The 15,826-nt window shown below is 37.3% G+C and overlaps 1 pseudogene; it reads right to left on the reverse strand.

Moving 5' to 3' along the window:
• Positions 1-14,961: 14,961 nt before the first annotated feature.
• Positions 14,962-15,554, reverse strand: LOC149223259 (uncharacterized; annotated as a pseudogene).
• Positions 15,555-15,826: the final 272 nt, after the last annotated feature.

A 15,826-nucleotide genomic window follows, 5' to 3' on the forward strand; every position in this document is an offset into this window, starting at 1 on the left:
ACCTTGAGGTGGAGAATTTTTTCTCCTCTACCGACCCCTCGAGTTAAGAACCCCAACCGTTTCTCTGAAGCCTTGCTAATGAACCTGCATGGGGGAGAACAAAAAGCATTAGGATTTGATACATTCGACTGGTGACATGAAAGAAAATAAGGAACACTAGATGAGTAAGGGTCTTACTAGAGTTTTCCATGAATGAAGTGGTCAAATGGAGGCAGCCAGAATGCTATGCATTGGGCATAAACAATGTTGAGCATGAAATAATAGGAAGAAACCACCATAAACCATAGTTGAAGCAGTTTTGAACCTATTTCATCGGTGGAAAATAACAAGAAATAGAGAGTTGTACAACTACGTTCCTTGATGGCAAGGGATGAAAATGAGGGTGGTCTACAGCAAACCAGGTAGATGGTTACCCTAAACCTCCATCTTTGCCTCTCAACCCTCTGATATACCATGCATGAAAACCAACAAGGAATAGATTCCAAGTGGAGGCTGGATTGGTATGCATTTGGAGGTGCGCCTCAAGTGTGTGAGGAGCACCTATTGTAAATTAATAAGCATATATATAAAGGTTGGACCCTAGGCTAATAAAAAATATAAACCAACACGTAAACCAACATCATAATCGTCATCTTCACCATGGCTAAAACGATTGATGGTTGTACCATAGACAGAATGTACATTAATTCATCAATATTTTCCTATTAATTGGTTAGTACAAATGCGATAATTAATCCAAGTCTTATGTTTGAATAAGGTTGCAATGTAAGCTGCATGCACTAGATAGATAGTAAATGATTTTTTATTTATTGTATTGTATTGTTGGTGCGACAATTCATATTAATATTAATATTACACTTATTATTATTAATATTAATAATTAAAACTATTTAATTATTATCATTCATAACAATGATAATGTGGTTATCAATTATTAATTATTAATTATTATTATAATTATAATTGTTATTATTCATAATTATATCAATATTTAATATTATAACTATTAAAATATTAGTGAAAGACATCCTCTATTTGATTAATATTATAAAGCTATGAGATTTATATTATAAACTCAAGGAATTAATATGAATAGCCAAAGATTAACCGCTTGGGTTTGTAATGTTAATCTCTCACACATATGATATTAATCCCGAAAGTTTATAATATTATTGTTTTGGGTTTATAATATTATTCTTGGACTTTTAAATTAGTTTATAGATAGTTTATAGTAAGTTTTTCATAATTTTATAATAGTTATTATCCTAAATAACTAATATCTCTTAACTAAAATATAAATAAAAATGATGATTAAAATTTAAATTAAAAACAAACTTATTTGTAATATTATTAATAGAATTAATAACATCGTTAATAAAATATTAATCTTGTTTAAATAAATAAGGTTAATAACATTATTATTCATAATCATTTCTAAAATTTATTAACATATAATAAAATTAAATTGTAACATTAATATTAATAATATTGATAGTTAAAAAGATAAAAAGATAGCATTTAATATTATAAATATTAAATATTAACAAAAAGGTCTCTCCCTATTTGCTTAATATTATAAACTCTTAAGATTAATATTAATCCCTTAGGTTTATAATATTAATGTTAAGGTTTATAATATTAGGTTTAATATATTTATTTTAGTGTTTCTAATATTGTGTTTGTTTTGTTAGGGTTTATAATGTTCAATTTAATATTAGGGTTTAATATCACGATGTTGAAATGGTGCAAAAATATGATCAACGACATATTGGGTTTATTAATATAAGGGTTCTTATTCCTAGGGTATAATATTATTCAGAGGGTTTCCATGGTCCACCGTCACACTTTGACAAAAATTGTGTCAATATGGTAATTAATAATAGTCAAACATGGTTGATCATCATCCTACATTCCACTGTGACAAGGATTGTCTCAATATGAAAATCAACCATGGTAAATCATGTTTATTTTAGGGTTTATAATATTTATCTTGAGATTTATATACCTTGGGTTTATAATATTTATCCCTTGGGTTTAATATTATTCCATTGCATTTATAATCCCTTCGAGCTTTAGTATTAATCCTTTTGGTTTATTATTCCTTTGGATTTATAATCCCTTGGGATTTCGCTATTAATCGTTTTGGTTTATTTTCCCCTTAGGTTTATAATATCAATTCCTTGGGTTTATTAATCTAAGGGTTAATATTCCTAGGGTATAATATTATTCATAGAGTTTCGATAGTCCAACATTACATTCTGATAAAGATTCTATCGATATGGCAATCAATAATAGTAAAGCATGGTTGATCATCGTTCTATGTCACATTGTGACAAAGATTGTCTCAATGTCAAAATAGACATTGGTAAACCATTTTCAACCATGTTTATTTTAGGGTTTATAATATTTATCTTAGGGTTTATATACATTGGGTTTATAATACTTATCCCTTGGGTTTATAATCCCTTGTGTTTATAGTATTAATCCTTTTGGTTTATTATTCGCTTGGGTTTATAATGTCCACCCCTTGGGTTTATTAATATAGGGGTCCTTATTCCTAGTGTATAATATTACTCAAATTGTTTCCACAACCCACCATCGCATTGTGACAAATATTATGTCGATATGGGAATCAATAATGGTAAAAAATGGTCAACCATCATCCTACATAACATTGGGACAAGGATTGTTTCAATATGAAAATAACCCATGGTAAACCATTTTCAACCATGTTTATTTTAGGGTTCATAATATTTATCTTCGACTTTATATAGCTTGGGTTTATAATATTTATCCCTTGGGTTTAATATAATTACCTTGGGTTTACAATCCATTGGGTTTTTAGTATTAATAATTTTGGTTTATTATTCCCTCGAGTTTATAATGTGAATCTCTTTTGTTTATTAATCTAAGTGTTTTTATTCGTAGGGTATAATATTATTCATATTATATTAATCCTTGGCTCTAACATAAATCCCCTTGGTTTATAGTCATGGTCAACCATGGTCCAACGTCACATTGTGACAAAAATTTTCTCAATATGAAAATCGACCATGGTCCAATGTCACGTTGTACTGAAGATTGTTGCCATGTGAAAATCAATCATGGTCAACCATGGTGCAGCATCGTAGTCTGAAAAAGATTGTCTCAATGTGAAAATCAACCATGGTCAATCATAGTTTGATGTCACATTCTCGTAAAGATTATCTCCATATGAAATATTATTCATAGGGTTTATAATATTAATCTTATGCTTTAATATAAATCCCTTAGGTTTACAATCATTGTCAACCATGGTCAACCATGTCCCAATGTCACATTGTAATAAATATTGTCTCAATATGAAAGTCAAACATTGTCAACCATGGTCCAATGTCACAATGTGACAAAGATTGTTAAAATATGAGAATCAACCATTGTCAACTATGGTCCAACATGGCATTGTGACAAAGATTTTCTCAATATGAAAATTAACAATGGTAAACTATACTCAACCATGTTTATTTTAGGGTCTATACTATTTATCTTAGGGTTTATATACTTTGGGTTTATAATAGTTTTCCCTTGAGTTTAATATTATTCCCTTGGGTTTATAATACCTTGGTTATTTAGTACTAATCTCTTCAGTTTATTATTCCCTTGTGTTTATAATATCAATCCCTTAGGTTTATTAATATAAGGGTTGTTATTCCTAGTGTTTAATATTAATCCTTGGGTATATAATGTTAATCCTTGGGTTTATAATATTAATCATTGGGTCTAATATAAATACCGTTGGTTTATAGTCATGGTCAACAATGGTCCAATGTCAGAATGTCAAAAAGATTTTCTCAATATGAAAATCAACCATGGTCCAACATCGTATTGTGACAAAGATTGTCTCCATATTAAAATGAATCATGGTCAACCATGGTGAGACGTCATATTTTAACAAAGGTTCTCTCAACATGAAAACCAAGCACGGTATACAACGGTCCAATGTTGCATTTTCACAAGATTGTCTTAATATGAAATATTATTCACACATGATTTATAATATTAATCCTATGTTTTAATATAAATCTCCTGAGTTTATAATCATGGTCAACCATTGTCAACCATGTTCCAATGTCACAATGTGACAAAGATGGTCTCAATATCAGAACCAAACATTGTCAACCATTGTCAACGATGGTACAACCGCACATTGTGGAAAGTATTGTTTCAATATGCAAATCAACAATGGTAAACCATGGTCCAGCGTCGCATTGTGACAAAGATTGTCTCAAGTTAGAAATCAACCATAGTAAACCATGGTCAACCATGTTTATTTTAGAGTTTACACTATTATTCTTATGGTTTATATATTTTGGGTTTATAATATTTTTCCCTTCGGTTTAATAGTATTCCCTTGGGTTTATAGTCCCTTGGGATTTTAATATCAATCCCTTTGTTTTATTATTCCCTTTGGTTTAACATATCATTCCCTTAGGTTTATTAATCTAAGGGTTCTTATTCCTAGGGTTTAATATTATTCATAGGGTTTATAATATTAATCCCCACGTCTAATATAAATCCCCTTGGCTTTTAATCATGGTCAACCATGGTCCAATGTCACATTGTTGCAAAGATTTTGTCAATATGAGAATTAACAATGGTCTAACATTGCATTTTGACAAATATTTTTTGCATGTGAAAAACAATCATGGTCAACCATGGTGCAACATTAGATTTTCACAAACATTTTCTCAATATGAAAATCAACCATGGAAAACCATGGTTAACCATGATAATTCTAGGATTTACCTGACTTATCTTAGGATTTATATACCTTGGGTTTATAACATTAATCCCTTTGGTTTTTAGTATTAATCCATTGGGTTATTACTATTATTACTATTTTTAACAATCAATAATACAAATTATTGGTGATTAATTAATTAATTACTGATAATATTCATTATTTAATAATGATATTAAATTTAATTAAGAATGAAAATAATAATTTATTTATTCAAGTTTTTGTGATCCATAATGAATTAAGCAAAGCCTTTCGGTAGAAATCACATAAGAGAAATTTTTGGCCTACGTGTTTCTGACCAACAAGTGTGGTTCATCATTAAGATAAGATGATAATGAACCGCACTTGTTCGTTCGAAACACATTGGCCAAAAATTTGTCTTATGCGATTTCTACCAAAAGACTTTGTTTAAAAATAATAATATTAGTAATATTAATTAATTAATACTAATAATAATAAATAATTAGTAATAACTATAATTATTTTAAAACAATAATAATAGTAATGTATTAACATTATAATTAATAATAATAATAATATATTTATTTATTATTATTATTATTGTTATATATTTATTAATATTAATTTTATCATTAGTATTAGACTTATCCCATTAATGCTTATTCACTTTTTTCATCCACAAATATTAATGTGGCTAGGTTTATAATATTAGCAATTCCTAGGGTTTATTAATCCCTTGGGTTTTTAATATTAATAATCGGGCGGTTTATTAATCCATTGGGTTTAAAATATCAATCGCTTAGGTTTATGAGTCCCATGGGTTTATAATATTAATAACCCCTTGGGTTTATTAGTCCCTTGAGTTTAAATATTAATTCCTAGTGTTTATTAATCCTCGTTTTTAAATTATTAGTTGTTAGGGTTTATTAATCCCATGTGTTTTAATATTGATTCTTTGAGTTTGTTGATCTTTTAGATTTATAATATTTATCCCTTGGGTTTATGATATTAAACCCTTGCGTTTATAGGTGTATTTGTAACGTCAGTTTATAAATTAATATTTCCATCCTTTTTATAATTGAATTAATCTATTGGGTTTAAAATATTAATTCTTATGGATTATTAATATATTGGGATCAATACTTAAAACGACAAGGATTAATAAACCCCAAGAATTAACATATCGTGGGGTTTAAATTTTACAATATATTATTATTACCTATTATACTATTAAATAATATATTATTCTTTTTCTCTAAGTAAGCTTAAATCTATTAATGTAACATATGGTACAAAGAGTTCTAGGCATCATAGTGCTGCCATACAGTCAGCAAGATATCCAAAATTGAGTCGCTCGCAAGGGGAAACTGGCCCGAGAAGCGTTTGAGAGCTGCCTCGCAAGAGGAAACCAAGCTTGACTTAACAACAGTGAGCCAAAAATCTAAGCCGCCCACTAGGGGAAACCGACTCGAACACAGATTTAGGACGAATTTAACTACAAAGATCAATTTTGACAAGCTAAGATACGTATGCGACAAAAATAGCAAAATGCTCAAAAGACTAGACATGATGGCGAGAAAGAAAGAAGTAGCGCTAGAGTCCATAGTCACCTGAGGGCGATTCCTATTCAATTCTGCACCACCATCCTTCCTTGTCATCAGGATCTGGATCTGGAACCATTTGAGGAGTGGCATCCACCGCTTCACGCTCGTCTGCAGGCGTCCCAGTGGCCTGGAGTGGGCTAGAGCTGCTTTCACCTGCCAAGCGAGAGGGACATTTGTCTACGGGCAGAGAAACAGGAGGTACAAAAGGAGAGGCCTGCGAGCTAATAGGCGGCGCAGAAGACGAGGGAGCAGGAATCACCTCGGGTATCTCTTTGAAGGAAACAGTAACCATTGCAATGGCCAAGGGCGGGAGGAGTTGTAATGGTAATGGAAGACGATGGTGGAAGGATTCCAAATAGAGGTGGCGAAAGCAAGCCGAGGTTCAAAGGAATGGAGAAAGGCAAAGGTATCATTCCGTCGGGAGGGAGGAAGGCGATGAGCTTGACCACTACCACGAAGACGACAGGGAGCACTTTCACTGGGACTGCAAGAGGAGGACGAGTGAGAGGAAGGGGAAGGGGAGTGATGACGCATGGAGCCTCCGCTGCAACATCTCAAATGATGCCCCAGCCTTGGCATTGCAACACAGAAATCATGAGAGAAGGCGGAATTGACAGAGGGTCCCAGCGGACCAAGGTGGGGGCAAGAGCCGAACAGAGCAGGGAGGTGCCGAGCACAGAATGGGCTGTGCGAGTAATGGTAGCAAGGGATAAAACTAATGCAGGAGGCCAGCGGACAACGCCTTCCAATAGTGGTGCGAAGGCTGTGCACTTCAGCTTCCAGCGAATAGCAAGAACCTACAAGCAAGAGCTGCCTTGACATGGAGACCGCAGAGCACCACAATTCCAAATCAAAGCATCTGAATTCTCAACTCAGGATGGGGATGAAGGGGCTGGAGGCTTCGTATTGAAGCTCTTGGTGTCTCGGCCTCCCCACCGGCATAAATTCCATGTAGGGTGATGACCCATCAAATTTATTGTTCCGGATGTGAGTAAATGCCTTTCGCAGGCAAACCAGTGGGCTTGCCACGCACCCGCCTGCTAGATCATAACCCTCATAACGTCATTGCACACCCGCCTATGGGGTGAAGTTGTCCTGATGCACCAGTTGAGTGCATTCCTGAAGGAGTTTGCTATCATTGAGACTGGAGAGGAGCCCTATAGAGAGGGTCTAGGCGTTCGTTGCCCCTTTGTTAGCCAACAGATCTGCCACTTTGTTGCCAGATCTTCTAGTGTGCTTGAGGTAGATAGCTATGTGCTCTTACAACCAGTTAGCTATGAGTTCCAATCTTGCCATGAGTCTCCAACTGTCCTCCACTCTAGAGGGAGGGGAGCTTGAGAGGATCTTACTGATCATGTTGATGAGGATTTGGGAGTCACCCTCAATCTCGATAGGAAAAAAATTATAGAGCTGGGCTAGCTGCATACCTTGCCATAGACCTTCTAGTTCCACAGAGTTATTGTTATCCCATCCCATAGAGCCATAGTAAATGAGCATAGGGTCCCCTTTATGGTTGCGAAAAGTTCCACCAAAACCCGCCTCCCCACGATTGCCTTTCGAGGATCCTTCAAAGTTAAGCCTTATGACACCATCTGGGGGGGACCCATTTATCACTAGAATTTTCCTTCGAGACTCGTCGACCAATCAACTCAGGACTCGGGTTGAGCTTGAGCTGCCAATTGTTCCAAACTTGTTGCTCCAGGGGCAGAGTGGGGAAGCCTTCTTGCTATCATTTTTGCAGCGCTAAGGTTTCCTGGAGATTACTACAGCAATTGAACCAGAGGATCTCCAGAGGGGTGGACTTGTCCTTGAAGATCCGTCTATTCCTCTCCTTCCAGATATGCCATAAGGTGAGACCTGGAGTGTGCCTCCAGAGAGAGTTGAGTAGATTGCATCGGTAGGGTGAAGCTGGCCAGTTGAGAATGATAGTATTTAAGTCCTCGGACTATCAGCCATCCCTTCTGCACTTAGAGCTGACACTTTCCCAAAAGAAGGTAGCCAGAGGGCAAGTCAGCATAAGATGTTGAATGGTCTCCTCTTGATTATTACAGTTGGGGCATATGGAAGGCCCAGTGAAGTCTCTCTTCATTAAATTGTCCCATGTGAGGATTTTCTTGTGACAGAGCAGTCACAAGAACGAGGAAACCTTGGGCCAAAGCTACGATGACCACAACTCTTTCCAAATGGGGTTAAGGGGGTCGAGAGTCTGGGTCATCGGGGCATAGGCTTCCTGAGTGATGAACTTGCCTTTGGGAGAGTGTCCCCAGCGAAGGGCATCATGCTTGTCCGTGTATCTGATTTTCTTGCTGATTAGTTCTACTTCCAATGTTGGATGAGCCCGAACTTGTTGGTTGTTCAGACAACTTGCAGCCATTTTCTAGTGCCTGTAGCTCTGAGCGTGGTTTTCCTCCTAGAATGGGTGAACCGTGGCTTCCAGAGGAGCGATCAAATCAAGATGGAGGGGTGGTTTGATGGTTGAGAGGAACTTGGGTTGATGTTGCCATGAGTCTATCCAGAACCGAGTTGTGCGACCGTTACATACCTCCCAGAAACTATGTTCCTGAATAAGAAGGCATTGTTGTTTAGCAGTGTTCCAGATCAGTGAGCCTGCTTCCGCAATAGATAGTCGAATGAGCTCTAAATGGGGTCTATGGTTGTTATATTTGGCATTCCATAGTCTCACCCATGGGGAGGAGGGGAAGGATAGGCATTGCCACTAGATCTTAGCCCCCATGATAGCGTTGTTGTGCTGAGGATCGCGGAGGCCCAGACCCCCCGCTAACTTTGGCTTGCAGATCGTATTCCACTTAGCCAAGGCCCATTTTTTGTTTTGTCAAGATGCTCCCCACAAGATGTTGCACTGAAGAGATCTGATCTGTTTGAGGACCCATTTTGGGGCCGTAAGGACTGAGAAGAGATAGAGGGGCATGAATTGAAGGACAGACTTGACCAGAATAAGTCTACTAGGAAAGTTGAGGGGGCGAAAAGTCCAAGAGGATAATTTAGCTTCGAGTTTATCTAAGAGATTTCTCCAAGAAGAGTGCTTGAGAGCTGAGACAATCAAGGGGGCTCCAAGGTACTTGGCAAGCAGCTTGGCAATGGAGAATCTGAGGATTCTAGCAATGCATTGTTGAATGAGCAGAGCAGTGTTAAAGAAGAAGATTTGAGACTTGGAGGCATTGAGAGTCATTCCTGAAGCTTCGACAAACAAATCAAGCAAGCTCTTGAAGGCGGAGGCTTCTTGGGCAGAAGGATGACCAAAAAGCATAGTGTCATCCACAAATTGCTGGTGGGTGTGAGATGGGGTCTCATGAACGGAGATGCCACGGAGCTGATTCAAATGAAGGGCATGATTGATGTTATGACCTAGCCCCTCCGCCATGAGCACAAAGAGAAAGGGGGACAGGGGATCGCCTTGGTGAATGCCACGAGAGGGGGAGAAGGGATGAGAAGGGATACCATCGACCAGGACGAAGAAAAAGGAAGAGGAAATCATGCTCATTACCCATCTTATCCAAGGAGGGGTGAAACAAAAAGCTGCTAACATCTGTTGAATGAAATTCCAATTAAGTTTGTCAAAAGCTTTTGATAAATCAATCTTAAGGAGCATACCTGGCTTTTTGGTCTGCTTCAGTGAATGAATAATCTCATGAGTGAGAATGATGCCATCAAGGATTTGTCGCCCCTCTACATAACCAGTTTTCTCAGGAGAGATGAGCAAAGGAAGCAGCGGCTTTAACCTGTTGGCAATTACTTTGGAGATGATCTTGTAGATGACATTGCAGAGGGCAATGGGGTGAAATTTGTCAGGCGTGGCTGCTTGGTCCTCCTTGGGGATCAGGGTTATGAAAGTAGCATTAATAGATGGGAGAAGCCAATGCATGGATCTGGACTCCTCCACTAACTGCCAGATCTCATCTTTGATCAAATCCCAGAAATGATGGAAGAAGTTGGAAGTGAAGCCATCAGGTCCTAGAGCTTTACCTTCCTTGTTTTGGAGGACAACCTATTCAACTTCCGAAAGAGTGACAGGGTGAAGAAGAAGTTGATTGTGCTCCTCCGTGATTAGCTTTGGTATGTGTTGCAGGATTTTGTTAATTGTTGGTCGCCTGTCAAACTGGTCTTCCTGCACTACCAATTTGAGATGAGAGAACAATTCAGCTTCTATGGCCTAATGTTGCTCCAGCCTTTCTCCTGTTGGGCTAAGGAGAAAGTTAATATTGTTACACATCCTACATTGAATGGTAGAATGGTGGAAAAATTTAGTATTCCGTTTCCCTTCCTTTAACCATCTGATCCTGGATTTTTGTTTCCAGAGAATCTCTTCTTGCTGCCTTCTTTCCTCCAACTATTTGAGGAGACTTTGCTCTTTTAGGTCAGATGCTTCATTGTGGTCTTCTTGGACAATGTGAAGCTGTAGCTCCACCATTTCTTGTTCCAGGAGCTTTTGCTGTTGGAAAATGGTGCCAAAGGTAGAATGGTTCAAGTCTTTAATACGGGCTTTGAGATCTTTGAGGTGTTGCTGAAACTGGAACATCTTGGAACCTGGAGGAGGAATGAAAGCCCACCAAGTAGAGTGTACCATTTGCTTGAAGCTTGGGTTGGAGAGCTAGAAAGCCTCAAATCAGAAGGGTCTTTTGATGCAGTCCCCTGGTCTGGACCATTGCAGAGAAATAGGCCAGTGGTCCGACCCTGAAAAAGGTAAGATTGTGGCTTGGAAATCACCTCCAATATGTATAGCATTGTCAGAAAGGAGAAATCTATCCAATTTGGATGATATCTGTTGTGTACCCACTCTCTTATTGTTCTAGGTGTGATTTCCATTGCCAAAGGAAAGATTGATCAACCAGTTCCGCTGGATGAAGTCTTTGAAATGGGTGTTGTCCACCTCTAGTTTTGCTCTGCCACCTTTTCTTTTGTCCAGGCTAGTTATCATGTTAAAATCGCCCCCCAGGATCCAAAGGGGGTGAGCTCTGGTAGAATTGAGCTATTCTACCGTGTTTAAAAGAGCAATTTTCCTTGCAGCCTCCTGAGGGAAAGAAGCATTAGATAGATGCCCATGCAGATTGGTCCCATGGATGTGGAAAGAGGCCTGAATTAGATTATGAGCAGCGTGAGCATCGTTTATTGAAACAACTTTCAGATCCCAAGCGATGGCTAGACCGCCTGAGGCTCCGAAGGCATCTACCGCAACGGAGTGACACCCTGGAAAGGATTTTGAAAGAATGGGGCCAAGGGTTTGACTTGTGCATTTAGGTTCCTGCAGGAAAAAGACTTGAGGTCTTTCCATCTGTATCAAATTTTTTATCATACGGACTTTTAAGGGGACGTTTAGACCCCTTATATTCCACGAGATGAGCTTCATTGAGAACTTCCTTCACGGAGCAGGAAAAACTTCCTCCCTCTCTTCTTTTAGTCTTTAAAGAGTTTCTTCCTATCCCATGGGCTTCCCTACTGGATGCCTAGGGATTTTTGATGCTGCTGTGCACGGGCAAGAGCCACAGTTAGGTTCTCGATCTGCTTCTCTGAGATCTGGTCAAAATCCTTTTTTTGCATGCTTGCTCTAGAGTGAAGATGTCTAGGTCTCCTATATCGACCATTTCATTTTCATCTTCCATGGGAGTGATCTGTCTCTCATTAGCCCCAATAGTGTCAACCTCCATGTTGCGAATATGGCCAGAGCTAGATTCATGCGTCGAGTTAAGCAGGGGTTTGGGGGTGGCTTCCGAGAGGGGGGTATCAGAAATAGGGGTGGCTACGATTTCAAAACTATTGCTGGTAGAGGGTGGAATCAGGGCTTGAGAGGGGGGTTTGGGGCTCAGAGGAGGGGATTTCTTGTTGTGGCAGCGCCGATTCTGGATTTTAGTGAAGCCTTCAGCATTAGGGGTAGAGGTAGGATCCGAGAGCTTACAAGGAGGCGCATTCAGAGGACAATCACGGAATAAATGGCCATGGGTATGGCATTTCCTGCATCTAAAAGGCACATGTTCATAATCTATGGTTTGCACCCATTCATAATCATCATGATAGAGACTTACTGAGCCGGGGAGAGCTTGTGCGAGGTGCATGAAGACGCAAATCCGAGCATAAGAGGTGTACCGCCTGAGCTTTGTTTCCTTTGCAGTTTTAATGAATTTGCCAAGATCATTGCCAATATCCTTTACGGATTCTTCATCCTAATATTTCAGCAGCAAGGAGTAGAGTCAAATCCAGACAGGCGCCTAGCTAAAGTCCTCTTTATCCGGGTTGAATCTTTCGATCCAGTCTCGGAGATAGAGACCTGAGGAGCTGAAAAAGTAGGGGCCCTCATCCATGACTCGATTCTTGTCTTCGAGGTAGTTAAAAATGGCAATGAAGAATCCTTTGGGTTCGAGTTGCGGTGTTACCTACCCTTTTGGCTTCCATTTGGCCCTAATCCATCCATGTAGGGCATTTTCAGTTGGCTAGAAACAGATGAATTTGCCAATCAGCGCGTGGTCTCTCATGTACTAGATCTAGGCATTGATCCTGTGGCTTGGTAGCGCGATTTTGGGATGTTCCATTGCTATTGGTCTGTAGGTAGCGGAGGTGGCTTTGGGTACCTCTATGGTACCTTGCGCTTCCGTCGTTTTGTCCTCTTGACTTTCCAGCTTATCGCCCAGTGGAATCTTCTGCGTATTGTTATCCTACGGTTTTTGGCCTATTGCAGAGCCCTGTGCATTGCCTTGAATAGGTTGGTTTGTGTTGGCTTATGTCTTTTGGGTCATATCAGCATTGATGTTGGGGGAGGCATTGAGAGCCTCCCCGTGAGACACTGCCATTGAGAGGGATCAGTAGGTGTAATGGCCCGAATGAGGACTGGGTCAGAGATCGTTGGTAGAAAAATTTGCAGTGTGCGGCGCCGTAGGAGGGAGGCTAGAAACCCTAGCCCAAAAGTTGCAGAGCGATCCTCCCCCAATCAACGGTGGAGTGTTCACATTGGACAAACTTAAATAGTATATTATAATATAATATATTCACACACATATATATTATTATATCATTTTGTTCTATATATTGTCTATATATAGTTAATATTATTGATATATCCCAACTAAATATATATAATATAATAACAATTATATTAATAAGTATATAATAATTATGGAAGAGAACGTAATAGTAAAGCTAAATACATATTATTAATAATAATTAAATAGATTATGTTGTATGTGAATTATATTATAGTATTAAATACAACTATTAATATATTAATAAAGTTTTATGCAATAATTAATATTGTATTAATATATAAAATAATGATAATATAATAAATATAGTTATAGAAATAAAAAATAAGATGGCTATTATTAGGTATATAGCTATTAATAATGAACTTTTAACAAAATACATCTAAAAAATTATTAATGTGGTGGATGATAGATATCTATTTAGGGAATATATCAATTATATTGATAAATATAGTTGTATATGTGTTTTATATAACCTTATGGGGTATATAAATCCAAAATAGTGGCCTAGCAGGGGTTAAAATTGACGGGCATATGCACGTTTTGATCCTTCTTAGCCATTAGGCTCTTTCAAAATCTACACATTATATTAACTTGTTAATAATTTCTAAAGCTGTCATAATTACGGGCATGTAATAAAATTACAATTTATATATATATATATATATATATATATATATATATATATATATATATATAATTTGTATTTGTTTAAATTTTATATTAAGTTGACAGTATAAGTACCCACTATTAGCGTACCTTAGTTGGACTGGATGTGCTGTATCATTCTATGCTTCCAGCACTTTTGTGAATTTATGCAATTATCAATGTGATGGGCCTAAGATTCCAAAGTCCATATCTATATTGTCTGGCCCGCATATCTAGATTTCAATATTATTAAGGCACACAATTAAAACGAGGAGCTCACCAACGCATTAATTGACACAACATTGTCAGCATTGGCAATTTAGCATTGCTTTGGTAATGAATTTATTATGAAGTTCCAATATTTATGAGAATTGTCGTTGCGTTAACTTTTTTTTCCAATCCGATGATGATCTGACTTCGATTTCCTACAAATTTCGTCCCTATTTTATCAATCTAGATTCTCAAATGGTATGTGGGGGGAGTTGAAAATTGGAATATTATGCAGTGAATGCCCAAAGCCCATCACATTGCAGTGCTGGAGTCTGAAGCTTTCTCATTTTTTTAGGGATAAAACCCGTAAAAGAAAAAGAATGTTGAGCCTCAAATCCACAACTACTCAGGGTAAGCTCTTCTCTTTTACTTTCTTGTTGCTATTTTTTTAGTTCTGCTATGTTACCACAGTGCTTTATTTCAATTTCAACTATATTATTTTTAGCCGATTAATATGATATAGTAGAGTGATGCAATTTTTCTTCCACAAGTAAAGTTTCTTTGTATTCAAGTTCTTTATACACATAAATTCCATAGGTAAAGAAGATCGACTACAAACTCCAAACAGGTTTTGAAAATATAGTGACATGGACTTTTCAACCTTCTCTGGTTCTCATGTCAGCCAATCCACTCAATTAAAAACACTCGACATTTTTGACCCATTGAAAAACGAAGTAGGTTGTGATAATAAAACCAACATCCTAATTTTTCAAGTTGTATTACACCGCAACTGTAAGTCAAGATTTTGGTAGGTTTTCATGATTGAGTCATACCCGATCCCCAACTTTATATTAAGTTATCCATTGTTCGTTTCATGCAAGTGTAGTTGACCTAGTTGCACACAAAATACAGGGGCTGAAGATGTCACATAAATAGGGCTTTTGTCTTCTAATTGACAAAATGGATGGTCAACTATCTCTGCCAGTGATCCACGACAATCAGAGAACATATATAGATTATAGGTCATTTTTCTTTTGTGAAAAACCCTGATTATGTCTTAGCCTTCTTTTGACTCTTCAAGTTTTTGTGTCATAGCCTCAATCTATTATTCCATACAAACATCTTCTTTTGTATCCTAGTTGTCACGATTTCAAGTCAGTCTTAGAGTTTTTACAATTCATTCACAGACAAAGACTCCAAAACCTCTTTCGGCATATGTTTGATAAACCTATATAGCTCCACATTCTCAATGTAATCCTTGACAACACAACCACCCATAAATGAATTAATTTGATCATCGCTCAATTTACTTCGTGAGCCATTCATATATTTCTCAATCCTCTTTATCTCTATCTTACACATGTAGTCAAATGGATATCTATGGAATAGTCAAACATATAAACCTATGTAGAGATTAGATATATATGGAAGAGTCAAAGTTTATAGATGGAATTGGATGTGCATCCGAACCTTGGACTAAATAAGATTTACAACTACTTGCAATTACAATTTCCGTGGCTCCTAATGCCAAATTTCAACTTAAATGGAAAACAATGAAATAATTATGGATCAGCATGACTTTTAAGATTTACATGGCTATGTTAACAAAGATCTCTCTTTTGACCACCTCAAGA

This window comes from Pinus tabuliformis, chromosome Q, assembly GCF_031772625.1.
Source record: "Pinus tabuliformis cultivar Carrire ecotype Pingquan chromosome Q, CPIR1, whole genome shotgun sequence".
NCBI classification, from domain to species: Eukaryota; Viridiplantae; Streptophyta; class Pinopsida; order Pinales; family Pinaceae; genus Pinus; species Pinus tabuliformis.